The following is an 8930-nucleotide window of genomic DNA, read 5'->3' as shown; positions in this document are numbered from 1 at the left end:
ACTTTCTTGTTGACAAAAGCTATCTACTTTTATTACCTTGCAGTTTATTCATAGTTTTATTCTCGCAAAGTACTCATAGTTTTATTCTTGCAAAATAGTTTCATACTTGTTTTAGGTAAAGCAAACGTCAAGTGTGCATAGAGTTGTATCGGTGGTCGATAGAACTTGAGGGAACATTTGTTCTACCTTTAGCTCCTTGTTGGGTTCGACACTCTTATTTATCGGAGAAGGCTACAAACGATCCCCTATACTTGTGGGTTATCAAGACCTTTTTCTAGCGCCGTTGTCGAGGAGCAATAGCGTGGGGTGAATATTCTCGTGTGTGCTTGTTTGCTTTATCACTAAGTAGTTTTTATTTTTTTGTTCCAAGTTGTTCTCTATCTTTAGTTATGGATATGGAACATGAAACACCAAAACAATTAGTGGTACTTGCTACTCATGGAGATGGGGAACCTCCTAAAACCCTCGATGCTCACCGGCGAAAGTTGCGCGGTACTAGAGAGGATAACAATGGTTGAAAGGTGAGAGTGTGTATAATCCATGGACTCAACATTAGTCATAAAAACTCACATACTTATTGTAAAAATCTATTAGTCATCAAAACAAAGTACTGAACGCATGCTCCTAGGGGGTAGATTTGTAGGAAAAGACCATCACTCGTCCCTGACTCACAAGGAAGACAATCAATAAATAAATCATGCTCCGACTTCATAACATAACGGTTCACCATACGTGCATGCTACGGGAATCACAAACTTTAACACAAGTATTTCTACCAATCCACAATTACTCACTAGCATGACTCTAATATCACCATCTTTATATCTCAAAACAATCATAAGGAATCAAAGTTTGCATAGTATTCAATGCTCTTTATATGAAAGTTTTTATTATATCCCTCTTGGATGCCCATCATATTAGGACTAAATTCATAACCTATGCAAATTACCATGATGTTTAGAAAGACTCTCAAAATAATATAAGTGAATCATGAGAGTTCAACAATTTCTATAAAATAAATCCACCGTCGTGCTCTAAAATGATATAAGTCAAGCACTAGAGCAAAATTGTCTAGCTCAAAAGATATAAGTGAAGCACATAGAGTATTCTAATAAATCAAGATTCATGTGTGTCCCTCTCAAAAGGTGTGTAAAGAAAGGATGATTGTGGCAAACTAAAAAGCAAAGACTCATATCATACAAGACGCTCCAAGCAAAACACATATCATGTGGTGAATAAAAATATAGCCTCAAGTAAATTTACCGATAGACGAAGACGAAAGAGGGGATGCCATCCGGTGAATCCCCAAGCTTAGATGCTTGGTTGTCCTTGAATATTACCTTGGGGTGCCTTGCACATCCCCAATCTTAGGCTCTTTCCACTCCTTATTCCGTAGTCCATCAAATCTTTACCCAAAACTTGAAAACTTCACAACACAAAACTCAACAGAAAACTCATGAGATCCGTTAGCATAAGAAAATAAATCGCCACTTTTTGGTACTGTTTTTAACTCATTTTTTATTTATGTTTGTGTAATATTTACTGTATTTCAACTTCTCCATGGTTCATACCCCCCGATACTACCTATAGATTCATTAAAATAAACAAACAACACAAAGAAAACAGAATCTGTCAAAAACAGAACAGACTGTAGCAATCTGGAAACTTCGAATACTTCTGTAAATCCAAAAGTTCTAAAAATTTAGTAAAACCTTGGAAATTTGTAAAAAAAAATCAGATCAAAAGAACGCTTCTGTGATTTTTGAAAATTATTTTACTGGGCGTAAAAGTTTCTATTTTTCAGCAAGATCAAATCAACTATCACCATAAGCCATCCCAAAGGTCTTACTTGACTCAAACACTAATTAAAACACTAAAACACATCCAACCAGAGGCTAGATGATAAATTTTTTGAAAAACAGAACCAAAATCAAAAAACATGAAAATAAAATTGGGTTGCCTCCCAACAAGCGCTATTGTTTAACGCCCCTAGCTAGGCATAAAACATAGATCTAGGTATTGTCATCTTTGGCATTAAATCCATAAGTAGCCTCATAATAGATTCATAAGGCAACTTAATTTTCTTTCTTGTAAAGTGTTCCATTCCCTTCCTTAATGTAAATTGAAATCTAATGTTTCCTTCTTTCATATCAACAATTGGACCAATCGTTCTATGGAAAGGTTACTAAGAATAATAGGACAAATAGGATTGCAATCTATGTCAAGCACAATGAAATGTATGGGCACATAATTCCTATTTGCAACAATAAGAACATCATTAATTCTTCCCACGGGTTTCTTAATAGTGGAATCCGCGAGATGCAAATTTAAAGAACAATCATCAAATTCACAAAAACATAGCACATCACATTAAGTTTTTGGAATCGTGGAAACACTAGCACCCAAATAACACAAAGCATGGCACTCATAATCTTTAATTTTAATCCTAGTAGTAGGTTCCCACTCATTATAAAGCTTTCTAGGGATAGAAACTTCCAACTCAACTTTTTATTTGAAAGATTTCATCATAGCATCAACGATATGTTTAGTACAAGCTTTATTTTGATTATAAGCATGAGGAGAATTCAACATGGATTGCAACAAGGAAATACAATCTATCGAAGAACAATTGTCATAATTAAAATCCTTGAAATCCAAAAGAGTGGGTTCATTGCTACTTAAAGTTTTGACCTTTCAAATCCCACTTTTATCAATTTTTGCATCAAGATCTATAAACTCCGAATCATTGGGATGCCTTTTAAGTAAAGTTGACTCATCCCAAATCCCATATTTATCAAGATTTGTATTATAAAACAAAGATTCAATAGGGATCACTTCAATCACTTTAAGATCTTCATCATTATTTTCAAGAAAACTAGAAGAACACGCTTTTATAAACCAATCTCGCTTAGCACGCATCCTAGCGGTTCTTTATTTGCACTCATCAATCAAAATTTTAATAGCATTCATAGATTCATTAATATCATGCTTGGGAGGAATAGATCTAATTTTCAAACAATCAATCTCAAGAGAAATGCGATCCATGTTCCTAGCCAAATCATCAATCTTAAGCAATTTTTCTTCAACCATAGCATTGAAATTCTTTTGAGAACTAATGAAATCTTTAATATTGTTCTCAAGATCAGAGTGCATCTTATTATAATTTCCATAAGAATTGTTGTAGGAACTACCATAATTACTAGAGGAATTACTAGGAAACGATCTAGGATTAAAATTGCTTCTGTACGCATTATCACCAAAATTGTTTCTACCAACAAAATTCACATCCATAGATTCATTATTATTCTCAATCAAAGTAGATAAAGGCATATCATTAGGATCAATAGGAGCACTCTTACTAGCAAACAATTTCATAAGTTCATCCATCTTTCCACTCAAAACATTGATTTCTTCAATCACATGCACTTTTTACTAGTAGAGGATCTTTCGGTATGCCATTGAGAGTAATTAGCCATGATATTATCTAGGAGTTTAGTAGCTTCTCCTAATGTGATTTCCATAAAAGTACCTTCCGCGACCGAATCTAAAAGATTTCTAGAAGTAAAATTCAGTCCGGTATAAAAAATTTGTATGATCATCCATAAACTTAAACCATGAGTAGAGAAATTTCGTATCATCAATTTCATCCTCTCCAGAGATTGTGCAACATGTTCATGATCAAGTTACTTAAAATTCATTATATCATTCCTAAGGGAGATGATTTTAGCGCGAGGAAAATACTTGGAAATAAAAGCATCTTTACACTTATTCCATGAATCAATACTATTTTTAGGTACAGATGAAAACCAAGTTTTAGGACGATCTCGCAATGAGAACGGAAATAGCTTAAATTTAACAATGTCATTATCCACATCTTCATTCTTTTGCATGTCAGACAACTCAACGAAAGTATTTAGATGGGATGCGGCATCTTCGCTAGGAAGGCCGGAAAATTGATCTTTCATAACAAGATTCAGCAAAGAAGCATTAATTTCATAAGATTATGCACTAGTGGAGGGCATAGTTGAGTACTAATAAAATCATTATTATTAGTATTGGAAAAGTCACACAACTTGGTATTGTCTTGAGACATCGTGACAAGCAAGCAATCTAACACACAAGCAACCGAAAAGCAAAAAAAACGAACGGAAGAAGGGCGAATAAAAAGGCAAATCCTTTTGCATTTTTCTAAAAACATTTTAGAAGTGGGGGAGAGGAAAACGAGAGGCAAATGGCAAATAATGTAATTCAAAAGATGAGAGTTTACGGTGGGTACTTGTTAGGCTTGATGTAGATCTCCCCGGCAACAGCGCCAGAAATTCTTCCTGCTACTTCTTGAGCTTGCATTGGTTTTTCCCTTGAAGAGGAAAGGGTGATGCAGCAAAGTAGAGATAAGTATTTCCCTCAGTTGAGAACCAAGGTATCAATCCAGTAGAAGATACAAGCAAGTCTCCAATCTATGCACCTGCACAAACAATCAAACACTTACACCAAATGCGATAAAGGGGTTGTCAATCCCTTCATAGTCACTTGCAAAGGTGAGATATGATATAGATAGATATAAAAGATTACTAAAAGTAAAACAAAATAAAATTAAATAAATTGTAGCAAGGTATTTTTGGGTTTTTTTGGTTTACAGATCTGAAAATATATGATGGAAAATAGACCCGGGGGCCATAGGTTTCACTAGAGACTTCTCTCTTGAAGGAAAATAATACGGTGGATGAACAAATTACTGTCGAGTAATTGATAGAAAATCGAAAAGTTATGACGATATCCAAGGCAATGATTATGCATATAGGCATCACGTCTGTGTCAAGTAGACTGACTCCTACCTGCATCTACTGCTATTACTCCACACATCGACCGCTATCCAGCATGCATCTAGAGTATTAAGTTCATAAAGAACGGAGTAACGCCTTAAGTAAGATGGCATGGTGTAGAGGGATAAACTCAAGCAATATGATGAAAACCCCACCTTTTTACACTTGATGGCAACAATACAATACGTGTCTCGCTACCCCTACTTTGTCGTTGGGTGAAATCACGCAAGATTGAACCCAAAACTAAGCACCTCTCCCATTGCAAGAAAACCAATCTAGTTGGCCAAACCAAACTAATAATTCGAAGAGAAATACAAAGATATCGAATCATGCATATAAGAATTCAGAGAAGATTCAAATAATATTCTTAGATAAGCTGATCATAAATCCATAATTCATCGGATCTCGACAAACACACCGCAAAAGAAGATTACATCGGATAGATCTCCAAGAACATCAAGGAGAACATTGTATTGAAGATCAAAGAGAGAGAAGAAGTCATCTAGCTAATAGCTATGGACCCGTAGGTTTGTGGTAAACTACTCATGCTTCATCGGAAGGGCAGCAAGGTTGATGTAGATGCCCTTCGTGATCGAATCCCCCTCTGTCAGGGTGCCAGAAAAGGCCCCAAGATTGGATCTCACGGGAACAGAAGGTTGCGGCAGCGGAAAAGTATTTTGGTGGACGCTTCTGGTGGTTTTGGAATATTTGAGAATTTGTAGAGCTGAGAGGGAGGTCGGTGGAATCCCGTGGGGCCCACAAGCCAGGGGCGCGCCGTGAGGGCTTCTGGAGCCCTCGGGACTCTTCTGGCTTGCCCTCCAAGTTATGTGGATGTCTTCTAGTCCAAGAAAAATCATCATAAAGTTTTATTCCGTTTGGACTCCGTTTGACTCCTTTTCTGTAAAACTCAAAAACAAGAAAAAAAAACAGAAACTGGCACTAGGCTCTAGGTTAATAGGTTAGTCCCAAAAATAATATAAAATAGCATATTAATGCATATAAAACATCCAAAACAGATAATATAATAGCATGGAACAATAAAAAAAATTAGATACATTGAAGACATATCAGTTGACGACGTTGTTCCCTGCTGGAAACTCCCGGCGACTCAATCCGTCGGCTATAGCTTCGAATTGGGCGAGGGGTCGAATGAACACGCTCATGATTATATGAGTAAGCCGCCTGCTGCGCAACAGCTGTCTGGAGAAGCTCCGCCATGTTCCGGGTTTCTACTGCGACCGAAGACTCGCCCTCGATTGGAATGGCCGCTAAGCGTGTCGCCGCTGCTATCATGTTGTCCACCGGTTAGAATAATGGCCAGATTGTGTTGCAAACCACCGGGGCAGGGTCTGATCCCTGCGGGGTGGGTCTGGTAGGCGAGGCTGGGCTGCCGCCCCACTCCCTAGCGCCTCTGCAATTCGAGCCGCACCGGGCAGGTTACTGGCTCCTCGCGGGTTACTAGGCCCGGCCCCATGCGTGTTAAAAAGGTTTCTTCCCTCATACTATGAGGGCAAACAGGTCTGGTACCTCCTTCGAAGGACAGCATTGAAAGCATTCTGATCCAAACTTAAGCAGAAAGTCTCTGCCTTGATACGTTGAGACTCAGCATCCAACTGAGCCCGTTCCGTTGCCATCCTGATGTTTTCCGCATTCAGATCCTCCTGGGTTTTGGCTATCTGGTCCCGCACCTTTGCAACTTCTACATTATGCTCCACCTGATTTGCCGCAGTAACCTCTGTTGCCAATAGGGTTGTCAAAGTGCCCAAGAGTTCAGACAAAACTTGAGTCGGCAGCCGGACTGAGCCGCCGGCCCCGGCCATTGCAGCCGCCGAGTTAGACATCATAGCTGTAGCCATTGATGAGTCAAGGATCGGCCCTGTGCCAGCCATAAAAACCGCAGCCCTAGAGGGCGGCTCATAGGGGTCCGGAATACTGTCGCCATCAGAATAGCCCCCAAGCCCACCGTCTTGAAGCTAGTAAGCTGACTCTGTCTCTTCGGTTGAAGATTCATCGCCTGAGTAGATGGCGGTCTCTCCTCCAGATTTAGAGCCTTCCGCGAGTTCCATGCCTTGCACACAATCTACGAAGACATGCTTCCGACTGGGTTGAACCCGGGCAGGTCGCCCGCGCCGCGCCGACTCTATGAGGCTGATGGAGGCGTCCGACTCAGGCTCTGTTTCGCCAATCTTACCGATGAAGACATGAATTCCGCCAAAGGGGCCCCGGTACCCGTACTCGATTGAGCCGGCCTCGGGGCCCCAGCCAGCGTCGTCGATGTAGATCTTGCCGCGGCGACTCTTGGTCATCCTGCCAACGGCGTATCCCTTGATCCCTGGGAAATTGCCCTTCAAGAACTCAAAACCACCGTGCTCTGGCCCCACGGTGGGCGCCAACTGTCGTGGATTTGTCACGGCAGATGTCCTAGTGAAAGGACTTAAGCATGGAGCCATCACAACGTTGGTTAGCTCGAAGGGGTTGAACGGGACAAGGGACATGAGTTTACCCAGGTTCGGCCCCTCTCAACGAGGTAAAAGCCTACTTCTTACTTTGTGTTGTATTGCTTGAGTATCGATTACAAAGGAGCGGAATCGCTTGACCTAGCTACCGATCAGTTGTTTCTTGAGTTAACCTGCCGCAGGGTCTCGCCTTTATATGCACAGGTCGAGGCCCGGGCTTTAGAAGAGTCCAAGTCATTCACACAACTTGACTAACTCGGCTTCTAAGTCGCCTTGCCTTGCTAGGCAAGTCCCTATCGTTCGGCTCACACTTCCGGGTCTTGGGCCTTCAACAGGCCTGCCTCTTAAGCCGCCTCTAGTCTTCATGTCCTTTAAACCCATTTAAGCTTGGTATTGTTGAATTACCAACAGTATAACCCGGCCCCTCCTGGGCGGATCACACCGCGGGGTTATATCCCCAACAAGACCCGAGATGGCATCACCAAACGAAGGTATAATCAATCTACTGCTCCTAATTTCCGCATCAGATCAAATTGTGTCCATGTATATTAGATACGATCCGATTAGCAGTTGAATAATCTCGGCAATTAATCTAATTTCATGATCCAGTTTTTCTCTTGTGAGTTGTGGCGGAGTGGTAGGAAAGCTAACTCGCGGTTAGGGATTCAGTGTTTTGTGCATGTCCCGTAACTGACTAGTCGATTAGATGGGCTTTGCATATAACTGGGCCGCACGGGGATCTGAGCTCTGATCACTTTGGTACTTAGCTGAACTAGAAGTACTTCGCAGTGTCATGTGTGCATTACTGCAATAACCAATTACGGTTCTATGGAGTCGCTATGAAAGCAATACCCGCGCGTGACCCACACACCACGAAAAGGAATGAATCGAACGGGATGACGGGTGGATCGAACGGCTTATAAGACCGGTTGGCAGGACGATCGAGTGGCTGCGGACCGGCTGATCCCACGCGCGAATCAGCCGGATGATTCGTAACGTCTGCCATTATTTATTGACTGAGCCTCGTGGGCATATAGGAGTACAATGATCAACTTGAAGTACAAGACAAGGCTGGAACAAATTCTAATCTATCGTCTATCCTATACTTTCGAATAATCATAATACTCAACACATTTTACATGAAAAATCATCACTGGAACCAGCCAAACTTGGCGATGACCCATTTTTTATATGCACCGGAAACTACCATGCGCTACAAGGCTAAAAGAACCTAATATCAAACTTCTCGACGTTCGGGGAAGATGTAGCGAGATAAAATGCACTGGTCATGTAGCTGGCCTAGTCTTTGGCCATTCTTAGCTCTTTTCAAACCATGATCACTTGATCACTCATGTATTTCCCATTGCTTTCTTTTAAATCAATTAAGCCGGTGAACCCGGATCCTTCAAAAAAAAAACTTCTCAATGAACAAAAAGCGCCAAACATATACAGGCAAGAGAAAAAAATACTTCAGCTGCCAAAAACGACACGCGGCAAGGCACGTGTCAACCGCTAGTACACAATACAATGGATAAGCAATGAATGCACTAGCGAATCAACCTGTGGTTGAGTTGGTTAGGTGGACAGTGGTATCCCCAACCCACCAGGGTTCAAATCCTGGTGCTTGCATTATTCCTGAATTTATTTCAGG

Source organism: Triticum aestivum, chromosome 2B (genome assembly GCF_018294505.1).
Source record: "Triticum aestivum cultivar Chinese Spring chromosome 2B, IWGSC CS RefSeq v2.1, whole genome shotgun sequence".
Classification (NCBI taxonomy): Eukaryota; Viridiplantae; Streptophyta; class Magnoliopsida; order Poales; family Poaceae; genus Triticum; species Triticum aestivum.
Note: the sequence above shows the minus strand (reverse complement) of the source record.